This window comes from Lepus europaeus, chromosome 13 (genome assembly GCF_033115175.1).
Source record: "Lepus europaeus isolate LE1 chromosome 13, mLepTim1.pri, whole genome shotgun sequence".
NCBI classification, from domain to species: Eukaryota; Metazoa; Chordata; class Mammalia; order Lagomorpha; family Leporidae; genus Lepus; species Lepus europaeus.
In genome coordinates this window covers 47,114,676-47,135,998 of record NC_084839.1, presented here as the reverse complement: position 1 = coordinate 47,135,998, position 21,323 = coordinate 47,114,676, and the positions used below count along the sequence as shown (strand labels likewise).

General features: G+C 39.5%; 1 protein-coding gene across 5 annotated transcripts in view; it reads left to right on the top strand.

The window, feature by feature from the left end:
• The window catches only part of NRXN1 (neurexin 1), a 1,232,227-nt gene that overhangs the window by 179,790 nt on the left and 1,031,114 nt on the right, over positions 1–21,323 (top strand). The window lies entirely within an intron of this gene.

Here is a 21,323-nt window from a genome sequence, read left to right as displayed (position 1 = left end):
TTGAAGGTCTGAAACAAAGGACTTTATGGATGCAAATGTTATCAGACCTGAGGAAGGGAGCAGGGTGTTTGAGATGCAGATACTGGGCTGCACCTGGGAGATTGTGGAAGTTTTATCAGACAGGAAGCAGGAGGGGTGAGGGCCTCTACCTGGCAGGTTATCAGGTAAAAGGGGGCAGGGCAGGCAGGATGCGAAATCTGGGCTTCCCCTGAAACATTGTTAGGATGACTTTGAGATGCAGATGCATATAGATGTCTTCTCTTTAGGCCTGTCACACACACATAAGCTCATAACTGACTTCCTACCTAACAATTCCTTCCTCTCCCAGTGTGGGGATTGCTGGAACAGTGGCTGGAATTGAGAGCCTTTTAGCAGAGTATTTTTGCAGGTTTTTGTTGACATGGATGTGAGTGATTTTCTAGACTACTGATTGAACCATTTCAGTAGCTGAAGAGTGCATGGCACTAGAGAAACAAAACAATGTTGGAAGGGGTGAGAAGGGACACAAACCAGGATAGCTGAGTGGGCTTTGGAACCACTTGATTCACAAGTCAGAAATCCATTGTTGAATTGTGGATGCTCTGTCAGCTTGTGAGCAGCATCATGGACAAGACTGGATCAGTTCACATAAAAGCAACGTCGTTCTTCTAAAAATGAACAGAGACCCTCTTCTGTTGTTAACAGATCTCAGCTCCGTTGATTTTGTAAGGTTACTGCTGCCAAGGTGTCCACCTGATTTGGAATCTTAAAAAGATCTTTCATCTAGGCTGTCTTGCATATCTCTAGAAAAGACCTGGTAGTCAAAGATGTAGCAAGTCTTCCTACCCTCATGTCCACCCCAGGGACAAATTTTAAGCTGGCTACTAAGGGTAATATTAGAATGACAGTTCTTTTGTGGTGAATGTTCATGATTAGAGAAATCGTTAGAAATTGGCTCTTGGGAGCCATGTTCATATTGGGAGACAGATAGGTTAGAGTGTAAGTTCTGGTGCAGTTAGTGGGAAGGCAGAGATATGTGTTAATCCCACATGGAAAACAGCTACTGAAATATGTAAGTTTCTTATGCTATACCTGGTTCATTCTCTCAAACGTTGAGAGTGTGTGAGATTGACTGTACATTCTAAATGATGTACGGCGAGAAAATGATGCATGGGGACCAAACAGGAGGGCAGGCATGGCATTGGTCAAGAAAAGCAGCATGAAAATCACATTTGGGTATTAGAGCTCAGAATAAATAGAACAGCTTAACCAGAGACAAAAGCGCTCAGGGATACACTGGATAAAATCGTCCTGGAGGAAAGTGAAAAGGTTTTTGATTGGACAGGGGGATGACAACTTTGAGAGTGGTCAGGACAAGATGATGAGTCAAAGATCAGATATAGACGATTCTCAGGTTTTATGAGCTGTCATTTCTCAGAGTTTCCTAGATTAACAGTAAAATGAAGAGACATGGTTACACAGATCACCACCTCTTCAGGACCTCTCCCCAGTTATCTTCCTCGGTCAGAATGAGCTTTAATGGAGAAATGAATCTAGATGGGAAAGCCTGACAATATAGCAGCTTTGGTACTTAAAGTGACCTAATAAGGCCCACTCCAACTAGATTGGCTTGGCTTTGTATTGACATTTTAATGGAGAGGAGTCATTAAGAAACATTTTTATGGGGGTGTAAGGGCCCTTCATATTTCTTTCCTCTTTTTTCTGGAACAGTGCTGGTTGGAGGACTTCCTGCTTGTAGAATTCCCAAGATTTCTCTCAGGACTTTACAATGGATCCAAACGCCCCCTTCCTATAGAGTGGGGAAAATTTCCCCTAAACTGTCCCTGGGAGAAGGTTGGGACTCACCCAGCAAGGTTGTTGGACAAGATTGGTAATAGCTGATCCTAATAGCCCCCTGGGTGCACAGTGGGAGATTTTCTTAGCCTGCCCCCGGGAGAGGACTGGAGCCCCTCCCCCCCACCAGGTTTTAAACAAGGGCAACACCTTACATTGTTTCACCACAAAGAATTCCCATTTTTTCTTCAGGCACTCTTGCACACAAAGGCTTTTATCTACCTAGCTAGTACAGAAATTTATGGTCCTATCTGTAACACCTAAGACCTTGGGCCATCCCATCAATGGTGATACTAGGCTGAGCAAAGAGCTACTTCAGCCAAGGGCCAACAGGCTTTGGGATTCTAATCTAAGGGTCTCTGACTTCAGTGGCCAGGTTTCTGGAAGTGCTTCTTTGGAAGCCAGCCTCTGTCATGGCAGCTATGTGTTCCCTGTCCTGGTTTTGCATCAAGAACAAATGCTGTTTGGGGTGTTGACTTGCGTAGTTGGGTTTCCTTGATGGCAGATCACCACATAAATAGCTGTTAATCCTTTCTGATAGGCTTAGCATGCCAATCACTTTGTACCATCTATCTATTTATTTATGAGGAGAATTGTTTTGCTTTCAGGGCTGAGAGCTAAGTTTCTAAGCAGAAAAGGTGGCTGGCAGTTTTAGGTAGGACAAAAAGTGTCTATAATCTTTTTTTTTCTTCTTGGGCTTTGCCTAACAAGAGGATAGGACAGGTTGCCAACAGGGATGGAAATGTGATTTGCGAGGTTTAGCCAGCTTCCTGTGCCAGTGCTGACGCAGCTGCAGTCAGAAGCTGGGTATGAGGGAAGCAGCAACACCAATGCCCCTCACCATCATGTAACCAACACAACATGTAGGACAAACTTTGGGGCATAAAGCCATGGGAGAAGGGTTCACTATGTAATTGCTTCCCATTAACAGTGATTATCCCCAGTGTGTAAAACATCAGAATTTTATGTAAGCACAGCACAGCTTTGGCATCATTTTCTAACCCAACAATAAATTTTACACAATTTAAGTTAACTTAGATAGTTACTATCTCTTCCAATTGAGAGCCTCACCTTTTGAGAGTTCCAGGGATCCAGCTGGAAGCTTCAGGGTCAAAGACTCAGGTTTAGAGCTTTAGCTGTAAAAGAATTATCAGAGTTTTAAACCATTTGGTAAAAGTAAAAGTAAAATTTGAACTTTTAAGCCAAAGGTATGGGCCAAAACTAATTAAAGTTCAGATACATAAAGTTAAGTCCTTTAAGACTGAAATTGTTAAAACAATTAAACTCAATAATGGCAACAGAACATATGAAACTTCCCTGAGATGCAGAAAAGCCTAGATCAGTTGCAAAACAGAAAAATCTTGATTGAAAAGGATTAGCATGTGATATATAAACATCTTTTACTTAAAGCAGTTTTTCAACTTTGAAAACATTAAAGCAATTTTTTGGCCATTGGAGAAATTAACTTGCTTTACCAAGGTGTTTCAAACCCTAAAAGTCTCAGGAAAATATTTTGCCTAGAAAACAAGACATTTAAGCACCAATAACACTTTGTTAAAAGACAGAAATATTTTGAGAATCTCATTGTGGATGTCAAAAGATTGAAATTAATCATGATAAAAATCACAGCTCAACAGTTTATTAGCATCTTAGGAAGTATAGCAGGGTTTCACAGATCTTTATACTTTTTAGGCAGTGGTGTTTGGAGAGTGCTATAGTTTAACAAGGCATACATTGACAAATGGAGAACAGACAAATAAGTAGACAGAGGAACAGCTGGAGTTTGGCAAGTGAGGAAATGAATTCTTTGGGTCGGAGTAGCTAGTCCAGGGGGAAAAAAAAAGAGGGAGACTGGTAACCATGACTCTGTAGGGAGTCTGGTTGGTGGAAAAAAACAGTAATTTAAAATTTTTTGAGGAGCTTGTGCTGTGCTCAGTGGTTAAAGCCCTAGCCTGCAGCACCAGCTTCTCAGATGGGCCCTGGTTTAAGTCCCAGCTGTTCTAGCTCCCTGCTACTGCATCTGGGAAAGCAGCAGAGGATGGCCCAAGTGCTTAGGCTCCTGCACCTGTGTGGCAGACCTGCAAGAAGCTCCTGGCTCCTAGCTTTGGTCTGGCACAGCCCTATTATTGCAGCCATCTGGGGAGTGAACCAGCGGATGGATGATCTCTCTGTCTCTCGTATCTCTAACTCTGCTCTTGAAATAAATAAATAAATCTTTTAAAAACAAACAGCAAAGCAAAACAAAAAACACTTTTTGAAGTGGTGGCCAAGGAAATAGAGAAAATGAGACATGGGGCATCCCTTAGCATGAAGGGCTGACAGACCAGTGTCTGGGCCTTGGCTCCTGAACAGATCCAACGCCCCTCCTCCCCCAACCACCCAAACACACACACTTCCCTACATTTTTGATGAAGGAGAGGGGTTAGTGAACAAGACTCTGGCAGATCAGGGAAGCTAAGGTCAGGTGGGCCTAAGTAGAGAGTTTGAGAGAAAGTTGGCCTAGGTCTGTTGCAAGATATTCCTCCTGCATTAGTGTGGTAGAGAGACTTTGGCTAAAAGAAAGAACAGGGTAGGGAGATGCCAAGGTGACTGGATTAAAAAGAGTGGGCGGCTGGCGCCGCGGCTCACTAGGCTAATCCTCTGCCTTGTGGCGCCGGTACACCGGGTTCTAGTCCCGGTCGGGGCACCGATCCTGTCCCGGTTGCCCCTCTTCCAGGCCAGCTCTCTGCTGTGGCCAGGGAGTGCAGTGGAGAATGGCCCAAGTCCTTGGGCCCTGCACCCCATGGGAGACCAGGAGAAGCACCTGGCTCCTGCCAACGGATCAGCGCGGTGCGCCGGCCGCAGCGCGCTACTGCGGCGGCCATTGGAGGGTGAACCAACGGCAAAAGGAAGACCTTTCTCTCTGTCTCTCTCTCACTGTCCACTCTGCCTGTCAAAAAAAAAAAAAAAAAAAAGTGGGCAAGCCTCTGTCTCCACGGAATATTGGCAGAGACTTCAACTGCTACTAGACAAGGCAGAGTTGAAAAGATAGAAGGCAGCTAGGTATGGAGCATTCTTCAGAGCAGGATTTAACACTTTTCTTGTATTTCCCACTCCTCTCCCTTGGCTACTCTGCCACATATATCACTGGAGATGGCTGACAAGGGGGTTTTGTCTTTGCTCAAGAAGAATTTCTGTGTGAGACAGAGAATAGCCGTAAGTGAATTTGCAAGATATAATAGGGATAGGGCATCTGTCAGAACAGATGGGCACCCCTCCAGATGGAGAGACAGAGTCCAGTCATTTAGACAGGTATAAGCAAGGTTGCATAGTTTGATGGAGAGAATACAGCTGACAGGCCAGGGGTTGACTCAGTAGAGGACTAAGAGTGGCAGCAGCGCAGATCAGCATCGGTTGCTTAATAGGGAAAGTGAGGATTGGTAGAGGGGAGTAAGCACGTGAGGTGATTTCTGAGAGTACAGACAGGTCATGGGGTGTGAGAACGAAGGTGATGGGGAAGAAGAGGGTGACTGGGAAGAAGATCTGGAATGTGATACATGTTTTACTGGGTATGAAGGTGGCATAAAGAGTAGAAGCATCTGAAGGGGAGTGATTAGCAGCATCAAATTCTGGCTCTGACTTTAGTTGGCTCAGGAGTTAGACTTCTTGACTTTCTTCCTAAGGAGAAGAATCTGAAAGGTTACAGAATAAAGGGCAATTATGGAGAAAGAAAGATGCCTGGGCATTGGGAACCTCAGACCATTTTCCACTGGGACTGATGAGCTTGTGTGAGTCCTGGAGAATTTGGAGATAGTGTAGCCAAACAGAATTGCAGAAACAGATGTGGAGGAGATGCCCAGGGGTGAGTCCTCAGGCAGTCAGGAGTGTGAGTTTTTTGCGGAAAGGGAGTGGAGATGAATTCTGGCGAGTCAGAACTGGAAAGAGGTGAGAAACAGATGAGCATATTCGAAATCTCTGCTTCTCCTTAAAAACTGGGAGACAGTCTCATAACCCCAAGCATCCTCAGAGTTAATCTCAGGCCAGGAGGTACAGTTCCCAAGGCCGGGTAGGGATCCTGCCCTAGTGCTAGGATTTCCAGAACCAGTGAGCCTTAAATGCAGCAAGGTTCTCCAGATGGGCCCCAAAAGAACTCACCCTATTTCCCAGGTTGTTACTGGTGTGGCATGTCAAAGGAGCAACAAGAAGTGGAAGTTCCCTATGGACTAGTCACCACGAATTTGCTTTCATCCCATGTTTCAGCACTGAAATTTTAGGTTTTAGAATTTTAGAGTTCAAAGAAGGCAAGTAGTTAGCCAGTAAAAGTAGAGAAGACTTTAGTTTAGGTGACAATCTGGAGGGGATGGTACAGAAAGTGCAGGTCGAGCCTGCTGGTGCAGAGAGCAGGGTTTGAAGCCAGGCTTCATTCTGTTTGAGTGGCAGGTCAACTCCCTTCTTAAGTGGCTTGCCGGGGGAGATGCAGAGTGCCATATGGAGCCTGTACAGGTGGGTGGGAGGTGTACAGAAAGGCTCCTTGGTGAAGTTTACAATGTATTGTCTTGGCAGTTTGGAATGTCCCAGGTGCAGTAGGCAGGGACGTGGGAGGGATTTCTAGAACAGTAAACATTTCACTAGCCTGTAGATTATCTGTACCCAGTTTCATCAGGTCTGGGGGTTCAGGCTCAGTGACTTAAGAGGTTCTATCTGGCCTCCGTGGCTTAACAGGTTCTAACATCCCATATGAGTATGTACTTAATGACCCATCTATGATACCAGTAGCTTGGGCTAGATGGGAATAACCTTAATTATCTTATTAGAACACAGAGAAGCTTTGTGTGTCTCTTCCACCATGTGATTGCTTATAAATAAGAAGTAAAACAGTTGCCAAATGTGGAGATTGCTGGCAGTATTTGAATGCATATAAGTTACTGTGATGAACTGGCATATTTTACCTTATTAGAATTCTAGACACAGGCTATAATAAGATGTGAAGAGAAGACTTCAGAAAGAATGAAGAACTAATATGCAAATGTTAGTATTGTGCTATGTGTTGTAATATCTCTATAATCCAAAGAGAACAAAAAAAAATCAATGTTCTTATTTTACACTGGGTGATAAGCTTCACTTACCTTTGCTTTCCTGGTGTTTAATACAGTGCTTAATATGTGGGAGATATCTTAAAAGTGTGTGTTCAGCTTAATTATATTTTTAGTTATAAAACACTTTCTTTAAAATGAAATAATATGTACTCTCCAGAATCAGACCATAATACTTTTAATCAGTTATTTAGTGGTATTTTTCATTATGATAATAGTGTCAGAGATTTTTAGAAATGCTGTAAGAAACCAAACAAAATAAAATTTCTTGCCATCTTTTGAGTAGACAGAAAAATCTTGTTTTCAGTTTCTTTCATTTTAGGGGGAGTTTCATGTTTGCTTAAAAGGAAGACAGATTTCTGTGTTTCAGCAATTTCAATTTTTTAAAAGATGTATTTGTTTGACAGAGTTACAGAGAGATGGAGAGACAAAGGTCTTCCATCTGCTGGTTCACTCCCCAAATGGCCACAATGTCCAGAACTGTGCTGATCCAAATCCAGGTGCCAGGAGCCAGGAGCTTCTTCTGGGTCTCCCAAGTGGATTTAGGGGCCTAAGTACTTGAGCCATCTTCCACTGCTTTCCCAGGCACATTAGCAGGGAGCTGGATGAGACGTAGAGAGCTGGGACTTGAACTGGCATCCATAAGGGATGCCGGTGCCACAGGTGGATGCTTAACCTACTATGCCACAGCAATGGACCCAACAATTTAAATTTTTGGATCATTGTTTGGGATCATGCCTGGCCATCTAATAGTTGCAATCTAAGAGGGGCTGGAAAGGGTATTTAGGCTTACTAGCTATACTCTGTTCCTGCGAATACAGACAACATGGCAGATCAGCTCTCAGGAGTTGGGCTGATGTACAGTCAAAGAAATGACTCAGAATTAGCCCCTTGCATTTGCAAGGCCACCTTCTTAGAACGTGAACATTCTGAGCAGCAGCTAGCTGTCATGTCTACTGCTAGAATTGGAGGATCACGAGGAAAACATTGCCATCCTGAGCAACTGAGTACTGTCAGTTAAAAGTGCTGAAAGCCCGAGAAAAGATCAAAATTCATTAGTGTAGAAAATTAGCTGGGGTGCCACTTGCTTTTGTCAACTATTAGCTTAGTTTAGCCATCTGCCAATGTAGAATCCTAATTCCACGGGTTGTAGTGGTAGAATAGCAAACTGTTGGAACTGTTGGTCCTCACTTAAGTCCCCCAAAATCCCATGGGGAGAAAGTGATTGGGAAATGAAAATCATGGTTGAGGAGCTTAACATTTAAGGCCAAATGAAATTAGTAGGTATGTGGTAGGATTTTATCTTGTACCAAACTATAAAAATAAAATCACTGCATAAAAGATGCTGTATTTTAGCACAAAGACTTGGTAATACAGCAATAATTATTAACATGTATTGGCAACTGTGATATGTTAGACATGTGTATATTTTTTTAAATATTTATTTATTTTTATTTGAAAGAGTTAGAGAGAGGAGAGGCAGAGAGAGAGAAAAAGAGAGAGAGAGAGAGAGAGAGAGAGAGAGGTCTTTTATCTGCTGGTTCACTCCCCAATTGGCTGCAATGGCCGGAGCTGCGCCGATCCGAAGCCAGGAGCCAGGAGCTTCCTCTGGGTCTCCTGCACGGATGCAGGGCCAGCCCCAAGGACTTGGGCATCTTCCACTGCTTTCCCAGGCCATAGCAGAGAGCTGATTGGAAGAGGAGCAGCCAGGTCTTGAACCAGTGCCCATATGGGATGCCGGTACTGCAGATGGCAACTTTACCTGCTACGCCACAGCACCAGCCCAAGACATGAGTATCTTTATAGGGATTATCTCATTATAAGGAAGATATAGAACTTCAGTATCACCACATTTGGTATAGTAACATTTCAAGAAAAGCTAGTGGTTTTTCTGATATTGTTTATATAAAAGTATACAGTATGATATCTTGTTATATATAGAGAAATGACTATTAGAATCAACAACTTGGTCTTTTTTAATTCAAATTTTAATGTCTTGATACCAATAAAATCTACTCAACAAGAAATCAACTTTCTGAATGGTCTATGCTTAAAACAAAACAAAACAAAAAAGAAACCATGAAAGTTTTTCTTAGGGAAGAGCCAACTATTAGATTTTCTGGTTAAACAAACTGCTGGAGGCAGGATGCTCTAGTATAAAAGAGTCTGTATACATTAACCTTCTTAAACATATTTTGCATAGTGGTCCTGCCAGTTTCAGTTTCTCAATGCATTTGTTTCATAATTTCTAGGGTGCATTTGATAAGACTTTTCTCCCAGGACAAATAAATTCCCACTTTTCAACATGGTATTTGGAAATGTAAAGGCTTTTCAGGCTTCTTTGTAAACTGAAGAAAGTCAAATGGTAGCAGTGTGTTAATGCGGGGTCAGTGCCCCAGAGGGAACTAATGGAAAGTGCAAGTTCTTTCCAGTAATAGTATAAAGATTTTTTTTTTTCTCTTATCAAGATTCTTCTGTGGAAGCAAGAGAAGGACTATCTCTTGCTAGAGATAAATAAATAGGAATATGTTGCTTTGCTGTATGCTTACTACCACTTCATTTGAAGGCAGAGGTATAACATTTTAGTATAAAATTATACTGTATTTTATCAAAGTGAGATCCTAAAATCTCCCCTTTCTCACTGTGTGACCAGGGGCCCCTTTGGTTCCTCAGTCTCTTCATTTATAAGCAGAGATGGTTGCCGCTGGTGTTGTAGTGCCTGTGATACTGGCATCCCATATCATTGCTGATGGGCCCCTGCCACCCATGTGGGAGTCCTGGATGAGGCCCTGGCTTCCATCTGGTCCAGCCCTGGGCTGTTGCAGCCATTTGGGGGAGTGAACCAGTGGATGAACGAGCTCTCCTCTCTCCTACTCTCTCTTCAAATAAATAATTTTTAAAGAGATAGAAAATATCCATTTTACCAAGTAGTTATGAGGATATATAAAACACCTGTCACAGAATCGATACTCTGATATATGTGTGTGTGTTGCAATTCCATTTAAGGTATTAGTGTACTATGCTAGGGAAAATGAACTATAATTAGCTATATAATTTTATAAGAAATATGGAATAAATGAAAATTAGAAATGAGAATGTCATCTCAACTAAGAGAATCTCCCTTTGCAAAACACCTCATGTCCCAGAGTAAAACAGCCTTTGTTCATGATTTTGATCATCTTCATTTTAAAGCAAAATACTTTTTATGCATATATAACTTGGCAAAATGTGATGCTGGGTCCAAGAAAAGCATAGGAGAGGCAAAATGTCTGCCCTGGAGGAGCATTGTTGAAAATTGAATTAAAGGATTTAACTTTGTAAAAATTTAAGTCAGAAACTAGTGGAGTGGACTGGAGTCAAGGCTCAGCACCACAATTAGTAGAAATTTATTTCATTCACTTATCCTGAGGCCACTCCCTCCCTGGAGGAACTTGCCAGGTCAGCAGTGTTTTTTGCAGAGCACCATGAATCTCCATTGATCAGCCCTTGGCTATAAATATAGAAAAATACATGTGGTTTTTTTTCTATGGACTATCTGAAATTGCTGAAATAATAATTATCTAACAGCTTCAGTCTGGGTGTTTTGAAAAATTACTAGTCTTTTTCAGTTTATTAAGCAATTTGTATATAATGCAAAAAATATTCTAGAATACAGATATTTTAGTGTATTCCTGCAAAATTTGCAAAGTAGAACTCAGAGTGATTCCACCAAGAACCACCACACCCCAATTCAAACATAATTCAGAACATATGTACTCTGTTGTTCCCCAAACTGCCAACATGACAAAGCCTGACGTTAGTTCAATTATAATCAACCTGGATGCTTTTCCTTTTTAACCTTCCTTGAGAAACCCTGTTATTAGATTGATTGAATTATGAAGCTGTTTCTAAGTGAATATGAATCAGCAGTTACCTCAAAACATGCAGCTTGTGTTCTGTACCAGGGCTTTTAAATTCCAACATTTATTTATTTTAATTTCATAAGGTTATTGATTTTACTTTACAAGCATTTATGCAGGGTTGTCATGTGCAAGGTGCCATTTTTAGTGTTTTACACATTTGTCTCATTTAATTCTTTAAACAGTCCCAAAAATGAGACACAGGTTAATTTGCTCAAGGCTTCATAGCTAGTGAATGGTGGAGCTAGAATTCTAAATTAATTGATCTGATTCCATTGTCTGTGATCCTACCTTGTCCACTATAGAATGAGGGAAGTGGGCTATTATCAAGAGCATCAACACTAAGAGGATTTTTCTTTTTTTCTTTCTTTTTGCTTATCTTGCATACTGGTCTAAAGGAAAGATCAGATTACTTTCCATGATGTGAGGTCCTCTGCTTTGTCCTTTAAGCCACTGTAGTTCTCTTCTGTTCTGCCAGCTTTGTGATTCCTCCATAGTCTGCCTTAGAACCCCAGCCCAATACTAGTCTTGCATTCCCCAGCTCTCATTCCCATCAGCTGTGCCCCAGCAAGTGCTCCTCACTTTTCAACCCTCAGCTCAAGTGTCTGTATCATCACCCCACCAGACTGGACAGTGGGACTTTCTGTATGTGTACAAGCTCCTTGATGACACATTACATTTTTGTGCATCTTTTGATCTCAGGTCTGTCTCTCCCACTATATGTTAAATTCCTTTAGGGTGGTGGATGTGAAAAGATAACTCTGTAAACGAATGTGAAAAATATCATGTAATATAACAGCTCATTTCTCTCTCTGTCTGCGTGTCTCTCTCTCACACACACACGCGTATATATAGAGAGCATAAAAAATTTTGGTAACCAAGAGAAAAAGCTAAGGGTAGTTGTTTCTGAGCAATGGCACTTGATATGAAAAATATATTTCTATTTTCTCTAAGTTTTTCTACCTACAATGAGCATGAGTTAATCTTATAAGCTAAGAATATATAATCATGCCCCAGGTCTATTAGAAATGAAAATGAGTTTTTTTCACTGTAGAAAAACATTATATACCAAGAGTGTTATCTTAAAAATAGTGTAATTCTTTAAAAAAAAAAAACTTATTTTATATATTTGAAACACAGTTACAGAGAGAAGGAGAGGGCCTCAATGGCTGGAGCTGGGACAGGTTGAAGCCAAGAGCCAGGAGCTTCTTTCGGGTCTTCCACATGTGTGCAGGGGCCCAAAAACTTGGACCATCTTCTGCTTCATTCCTAGGTGTATTAGCAAGGAATTGAGTGGGAAGTGGAGCAAACCGGTGCCCATGGGGGATGCCGGCACTGCAGGTGGCATCCTAACCCACTACGCCACAATGCTGGCCCTGAAATACTCTAATTCTTAATGTGTGGAATATACTGAGTGTAATATATTTAGATCCATGGGTGAATAAAGGAATTGAATGTGATTTTTTTTTTAAAGTTTATTTACTTGAAAGAGTTACATAGAGAAAGGAAGAGAAAGAGAGATTTTTCCACTTGCTGGTTCACTCTCCAGATGGTCACAATGGCTGGGGCTGGGCCAGGCCAGAGCCAGGGGTCAGGATTGTCATCTGGATCGTTCACATGGGTGTAGGGGCCCAAGCACTTGGGCCTTCCTTTTTTGCTTTCCCAGGCACAGTAGTGGGGATCTGGTTCACAAGTGGATCAGCTGGGTCTCTCACCTGTACCTATATGGGATACCTGCATGGCAGGTGGTGGCTTTACCCACTACACCACACTATTGGCCCCCCTGTTAGTTTTTCTTAAATGAAGAAACCTGACTAAACTTAGAAATCCTTCCACATCATTAATCATGAACATTTTGATTTTCTCCAATGTTTTAAGCCTTCTCTACCTGTTAAGAGTTTCTCATTTCTCCCCTCAGCAAAAAAAAATAAATAAATAAAAAAATAAAAAAATAAATGAATGTAGAATTAGAAACAATATTAAAACAAAGATCTCGTTAAACTATGTAGATCACCAGTTTGACATATGCCTATGTGTTGCCCTTAAACTGAATTAATCATTTCTTCGTTTACTCAACTTACTCATATTTATAACATATTTATAAGGTTCAGCTTGAGGGGAAATTACAATTTTTTTTAAATTTATTTTTATGTATTTGAGAAGAAGTAAGAGCAAGCAAGTACACTCCATCTGCTGCTTCACTACCCAAATGTCCCCAACAGCCAGGGTTAAGGGCTGAAACTTACAGCTGGAACTCAGCCCAGGTTCCCAAGTGGGTGGCAGGAACTCTATCACTTCAGCCATCGCCACTTTCTCCCAGAGCCTGCATTAGCAGGAAGCTAGAGTCAGGAGCAGTGCCTGGAATCAAATCCAGGAATGCCAATATGGATGCAGGCCGCTTGACTGTTAGCTTAACCACTAGGCCAGACAACATTACAGAACTTTATACAGTTTTTAGCCTTTGAAATCTACTTTGGAGCCTGCTTGACTGAATAAGTTTTAAAAAGTAATATTAAAAATGATAAATTTTGTTTATAATGAGTTAATAAGTACAGTGTATAGGGTCTTTTAAAATTTTTTTTGCTTTGAAAATGTCAAGCATACATGAGTAGGATACTTCAAATTATAAACTGAAAAATACATAATAGGGAATAAGAAAATACTCCTCTTTAGAATTAAATTGAGCATATATATCTGAGATAAATTTGGTAATTGATATTTTACTTTGTGTTCAGCATAGCTAGAAAATATCTATAACGAATTGACTTTTCTGATTAATAGGGACTAATTCTATATACTGTTGATAAATGTTTAATTTTCATAGTTATATTTTTCAGTAAAGTATGTGATTACTATGTGTTTACAGTGCACTTAAGTCCAGAATTTACTTTAAAATGCCACAGAGTTTCAAAATTTATCATTAACATATCGTATGGCAAAATAGCCTGATTTTATTCACAGCAGTACAGTAACCTGTGAGGATGATATATGATGGTCCAAAGCATAGGTCCTGCGCACAGAGTGCTTGGAATATTGATGATAAATGATGTATACAAAATAGAGATTGTATATGGCCTTGTGTAAGATGTGGTAAGAGAAAATTCAAGGGTCAGTGAAGTGCTTCTTTTGGAGGTCAGAGAAAGGGGAAAATATCTGTTGAAATCATACTAGCATTCAGATTATTGGAGAGAAAGGAGGAGACAATGATAAGGCAAAGACTGGTTACATAACCAAAGATGAGGTGACAGAAAATTAATTACTGGAGACAGAGAAAAGAAAAACCTAAACTGGAAGACTTATGCAAAAGAATAATAACTTGTAAATACAGAGCTCTAATGAGAACCCAAGAGAAGCTGTGTGAATGTCTGGCTACAAACTAAAGCTCAGTAGTGAATGAATTTTACTCATTGTGGGAGCTGAGGGAACAAAAGGTGGGGGTTGGGGTGGGTTGGGGTCAAAGCAGACTCTAAAATTTTAGGTTTGATGAGTGAAGTTTAAAAGATTAAGCCTGTGGTTATGTGAATTCAGCATCAATGAAGATTTACTTTACCAGGAAATCTGGTAATTTAGGAACTTGGAGAGTAATGACTATATTCATTATTTCTGCCATTGTGTACCTCCAAATTTCATACCGATTTGATATGGAAGCACAGCCCAAGTGGAAAATATTATTAACCTGCTGGTTACATTTTTACAGTTTTCAAGAATCTAATCACAGCATCGTTATTGAGCACCTAGAGTAATGTAGAAGTAGTCAGCAATTTCTAATAAAATACTTTAAAAGCCAAAGAGTGTTTAACTGTCTTACTCACTCTTGTATTCCCCAAATTTATCACAGTTCCTAGCTCAGAGCACATGCTGAGGAATTGTTTGCGGAGATAATAAATGACTTGTTTAATAGTCGATTCTTTCAACTTTAACATAATAAGTATCAACTAACTAAACTCAACTGTGTTGAGTTCCTAAAGGGCTAATAATGTGTTGTTGGGTTTTGGTGGATACAAGAGTGTTTAATACATTGTACTTAACTTTATGGAATTCCAAATCTAGTGATATAACTGCCTTTTAATTAGATAAATAATTAACCATGTTAATTTCCTTTATGATTCATTAATATAGGACCTGTAGGCTTTATGTCATCAGTAGCTATCTATCTAATTACTACATTACTAATTAAACCTCTGAAACTGATCAGAGCTAATATTAATGTTCTTTAAAATTTGATTTAACTTGTATCTTGAGAGTTAATTCTTTTATGTAGTATTTTTCTTCTCTGCTAAAAGTAATTAAAGCATTAATACTTAACCGTTGTTCATTTTCTTTCTGCCTTTTAAATCAAGAGACTTTAACTCCATAGATTTTTATCCTAAACTGTTTTTAAGGAAAAAATTTATATCACAATACTACTAGTAGTAGTAGTAGCAACTGTCAGTGTAAATGTATTACTAATTAATGCCTCCTTATTTTATTACATAAATAGTAATAAGAACCCTTCAATTTGAAGAAGTGTAAAGAAGCAGTTTATTCTTCCAAAATGAAAGTTCCATGTATTCTACATTGTGTAAGATGGTTATTACTTTGTTATTAAACTTTAAGACTTCTTTCTTTACAAGAAGGATCATGTGTCATCTAGTAAACATAACATCACATTGATCTTGACACAAAAAACTAGGGGCAGGGTTGTGGTGTAGTGAGCTAAGTGGCCACTTGCGATGCTGGTATCCGATAACAGCACCAGTTGAGTCCTGGCTGCTCCATTTCCAACCTAGATCCCTCCTAATGGCCTGGGAAAGCAAGGGAAAATGGCACTAGTGGTTGGGCCCCTGCAACCACTTTAGAGACGTGAATGAAGAACCTGCTTCCTGGCTTCCTCCTGGCCCAGCACTGGCTGTTGCACCCATCTGGGGAGTGAACCAGCAGATGAAAGATTATCCTCTCTCTCTCTCCTCTCTTCTCTTTCTCTCTCTCTCACTCTCCTCTTCTCTCTGTAATCTTTCCTTCAAATAAACAAGTCTAAAAAAAAAAAGAAAAAACAAAGATAATAAAGATTGTCTGAAAGACCTATAGAATATTAGACCAACCTGAAGGCATTTCTCCTTTGTACAGTATGGCCCTTTGTGGTATTTCTTGGAATTATTTCATTTTTCCTTAAAAATGTTTAAAATCCTCAAATTAGTGTATATTTTTTTCAAAATGATAAGGTTTCTATGCAACTTAATCCTCCAGTTCCTTTGTTTTCTGATTTTGCTTTGAGTTTTCAGCTTCTCTTTGGAGCAAAAGTGTTCACAGTAAGATGAGAAGCAATATAAATCAATGTCCTGAGGTGTGCATCAAGCTAGAACTGCTGCCAGCATGGTAAGAGAATGCCATCAAGGGCTCTCCCATAATGTTTGATCCATACTTACAGTATCAAGTAAGGGAAAAGGGCACATATGTGATGCATAGTTCACAACAGTTGTTAACTCCTCATCAATAAGTTCTGGTGATATTACAATAAATAGAATTTTAGGATTCTGTTGCTGTAATTCTTATTAAGCCTGAAAAAAATTGCTGTAAATTTTCTGTGTTTTAAGGAAAATGCAATTAAATAACCCTGTTAAAAGAAGTAGTGAAGAAATGGTTTACTTATATTTCTTTCACAGTTCAGATTGTGAAGTCTGGTGGAGGAATTCCCTTTTAAAAGTATAACTTGTGGGGCCAGTGCCATGGCTCCCTTGGTTCATCCTCTGCCTGCGGTGCCGGCATCCCATATGGGCGCCGGGTTCTAGTCCCGGTTGCCCCTCTTCCAGTCCAGCTCTCTGCTGTGGCCCCAGGAGGGCAGTGGAGGATGGCCCAAGTGCTTGGGCCCCTGAACCCGCTTGGGAGACCAGGAAGAAGCACCTGGCTCCTGGCTTCGGATTGGCGCAGCGCCGGCCGTAGCGGCCATTTGGGGAGTGAACTAACGGAAGGAAGACCTTTCTCTCTGTCTCTCTCTCTCTCTCTCTCACAGACTCTACCTGTCAAACAAATTAAAATATATATATATATATATATATATATATATATATAAGTATAACTTGTTATGAAGTTTTAAAACTAATTTTTTCTTGGAATTTAGAAAAATTAATGTATCCCCTGAAATTAATTGCTGTCAAATATATTCATAAAATTATTCTTTTTAACTGTGCCCATTCTTATGAATCTTTCCCAAGAATAACTCTTGGAGTGTTTAGTAAGCTTTTAAAATGTAGCCAAAATGCTTTTCAAAATACCCTAGAGACCTTTAACTTATAAAATTCAAGTTCTGCCATACTTACATATATTAGCCTTACATTGCGGTTACCTGATAGATAATTGTCATTAAAAATCATATAAAGGCATATCTCTCCAGTGGACCAGGAAGAATACTGTTTTAAAGTCATTCTAGTTGGATGAATTTGAGACTTGAGAAAAATTAAGCAAATCTAGCTCAATAAATGTGAACCCCTGGAGAGAATAGCTTTTTGTTTTTAATCCATTAGAGGTCCCTTAATTTATTCACAGTTTTCTGTCTGTCCCTTCTCAACCATTTCCCTTCAGTGCAGGGACATTTGTATAATGTCGGAGAGTAAAAACCCCTCACTGGTTTCAATGAGCCATCTAAGCAGGTGGTTTAGAGTACCAAGAAATCCTGAGGACTGGTCTTAATCTGTAAATTCCATATGCTCACTGCTCTTGCGCTGTCATTACCTGGGAGACAGGGCAAGGGCTGTTGCACAGATGCATTTAAATAAGAGGGGACTCTGCATCCACTAAGGATGATACCTATCAGATTAACAAAAATCAAATGAAATGTCAAAGGAAAGAAGTTAAACATGCTTCTGAAGCTCAGTGCTCATGGTAGACTTCCTTAGACAACTATATAAGAAAATTATATCACTGAAATGATAAATTGGATAGCAAATCGCTCCAGAGAGTATTTGAAGAAAGAGGCAGGGTACACTGCTACATGACCAATTAAATGTGATCATGTCAAGAGAGCAGATTCCTTCCATTGGTCCCCAAAAATCCCAAGTTAGAAGAAATACAGCCCAGTTTTTTTGTCTGTATAGAAAGTGTGTTTGTAGATGATTGCAATTTGCTAGGGTAGATTGACTGCCCCTATTCTCTGAGTTCCTTAAAATAATGCTGATACAGTTTTCTTTTTCCTTTTTTTTTTTTTTTTTGTTAAATACACTACTTCATCAATAACCAGTGTTACTCTTCTCCCAGTAAAGTCCACCAGCAGCATATATTTGCCCTTAAGGAAGTCTAAATGTTGAAAATACATAACTCAGTCTTTTCAGTGAGGTTAGAGAGAGAGTAAATAGTTTAATTATTTTAACATCTACTTTAGTGACAGCTATGGATACTGCAAGGAAGTGACCTTTAACTTGAAACAACAATTCACCTTGGTTCAGAGTGGATTGCTCTTGGTTTTCTTAGGAAATTTTAACTCAGTTACCTCGTCAGGTATCTCAAGAAAATGACTTCATCGAATAATAACATTTAATTAATCAATTTAACTGCAAAAAAGCTATCATTAGAAAGTACACAATTCATAATAATTTATTCAGGTTCATTTCATTTTTGAGAATGGAAAAAAATACTAAGGACATTTTATTTCACATTAACTGAAACTCTAATAAAGATATAAATCATCCCTAATGCAGCCATTAGGCATTGTTTCGATGTACTGGAATTATTTCTGCCTTTCCATAATAACTGATATTCAACAGTAAAAATCTTTATGTTCTTGGATATTTCATTTACATATTAAATTTGATTCTGAAGACCTAATTTTGTAGAAATAAAATTACAAATAAGGAATCAGAGACAGTTCAATTTGGCCAAATTGTGAGTTGTTTGAAAATGAGGAAGAAAAAAAAAAAAAAGCTGAAGATGCCAGCTCTGAATTAGAATTGGTTTGGAGTTCATTTGAATTTTTCCTGTCGCTAGTTTTGCAAATTCCGACTATTTAATACCTAATGTCCTTATCTCTATACTTGGAATTCTGTGAACATACTTCTGAAGATTGTGTTTAAGATTAAATGAATGGGGGCAGGCATTGGACTAATTAAGCTACTGCTGATGATTCCCACATCCCATATCAGAATGTGTGGGTTCAGATTCTGATTTTGCTCCCAATTCCAGCTTTTTGCAAATGTGACCTTGGGAAGCCGCTGAGGATAGCTCAGGGGGTTGGTTTCCTGTTGCCCACAGGAGAGACCTGGATTGAGTTCCTGGCTCCTGGTTTCAGCCTGGCTCAGCCCTTACCATGTGGCTATTTGGGAAGTGAACCATTAGATGAGAGCATTCTCTCTTTCTCCATATCTAATTAAAAAAATATTAAATGAGTTACCATAAATGTGCTTAAAACCAGACACATATTAAGTACCCAATAAATATCTGGTAGTAGTTTTTGGGAAAAAAATGAAAAAAATCAGCCATGTAGAGTAGGCAGAGACAGGAGAATCCAAATGGATGGAACTCTAAGGAGCTGGAGAGGTTTGCATCAATTCTAAGCTCTTTGCTTCTTTGTTTTGTGATGATAAAAATGCTAACCTCTGTAAATGTCAATTTATTGTTTATAAAACTGAAATGATGAAAGAACTACTAATCTTAGGATGATATTCCCTCTTTGAATGACACTTTACTTTTATTCTTTAATTTTGTATTGGAATAGAAATTACAAAATAGAAGAGGCTCTTCATCTAAGGGCTTCCTTTCTTTTTATTTCAGTAATCACTTTGAAAGATCATACCTGAATATTCCTCACACTGTTTTTGCTGTCTTGTAGTGTTTCTCCTGACTCTAGAACCCAGAACTACATTTGCTCATGCTGGGATGATTGTGAATCTTGGAGTGTGCCTATATCTTTCATTGAATAAAACAAAGAGGCCCATATTCTTACAGCCTTTCTCCCTAAGTCTGTTTTCTATTGGCTCTGTAGTGAGGTGTGGTGGGATGGAGAGAGATGTCTGACTTTGGAACAGAAGCACTCTAAGAGCAGTGGTTCTCAACTTGTGGTCCCTAGACCAGCAGTACTAGCCTTGTCTGGTATGTTCATCAGTTCATTGTTACTACCTCAAAATACCGGAGAGAGAAACTAACCTTATAAACAGAAAAGATTTATTTTGGTTCAAAGTTTTGGAGATTCACAGTTCAGTATCAGGCAAGGCCCCATTTGTCCAGTATCTGGTAATGACATTCTTGCTGTCACAGTCCCGAGAGTCTGTGCAGAGCACCACATTGCAAACAAGATTATGTCTGTGTCTGTGTCTTTCCTTATACAGCCACAGTGTGATTGGGTTGTGGGGCTCTACCCTAACAACCTAATCCAAACTTTTCATTCATCTAAACATTTCGTTAAATCATAATTGATTTAACTTTTCACCCTTTTAGTTCTATTAATATAAGATTTTGGGGAGTAAATCTTCACCTTGTAAGCCTTTGAGGCATACCTAAACTGATATCCAAGCCATGGCACTTGGGAACTCGTTAGAAACTCAGATGTCCAGCTCCATCCTGGATGTACTGAGTCTCCGGAGGTGTGGCTGAGCATTTTGTGCTACAGCAGTCCTTCCAGGTGCTTCTGATGCTCACTCAGCACAAAGCAGTCATCAAAACCAGCTTTTGAAGGAGGTCTTTTAGATGCTACAGCTTTCCTCTGTTACCAGGGGTAGGCATTTGGAAGAGGTTCTAAGATCTTGGTATATATTCCTTAAAGTTGATAAACATGGTCTGCTAATCTTATCAGCTTCATAGAAGAAGTGAGTATGATTATTTGGCAGTATTATGGGATTTTCATGTTCCATGTAGGAGATTTTAAAAGTCTTTTATCATTTCATAATAATATTTTGAGTAATCAGTGCCTGGTGAATAGTATCCTTAACATAAATGACAGTTTATTATTATCATTACTGCTTTAAAACTAATTTTATTCACTTTATCTAAGAACTCCCATTTTCTTTATGTGTATTAGGTACCTATTCTTTATGTCACTTTTAGATTCTACTAGGAAAAGAAAAGATGAAGACATTCCACTAAATTCAAGGAGCATGAAAACAGGCTGAAGTATATGCTTTTGTTTTACTCATTATTTTTTAATATTACGATGGCCAGAAGCCTACCTAATTTTTACTTACCGTTGTATGCTTGCTTCAGTACATGGATCTTAGTTGATGCTTAACAAATATTTCTTTACTGAATGAATTGATGCATAAATTCTAATAGCTAGGGAAAGGGAAAGTTCCTTTTGCCCTTTATTTCTATTGTGCCTTTTCCCCCAAAGGAGCCCATGGCCTTTCATCTGTAAATTGAGTAAGCCAGGTGGGTACTTCTGCACAGAAGAGACCCAGAAACTCTAATCCTGCTGTTTGCGCACTATTAAGACTTACTCAGGTGTCCTGCACACAGTCTCAGGCTTGACATTTCAACCTGAGGTGGTACAGTATTTTTAAATGCTGGTGCTAATGAGACAAATTCTCCCCTCCCCTAGGCTCGCCATGGTCTAGCAGGT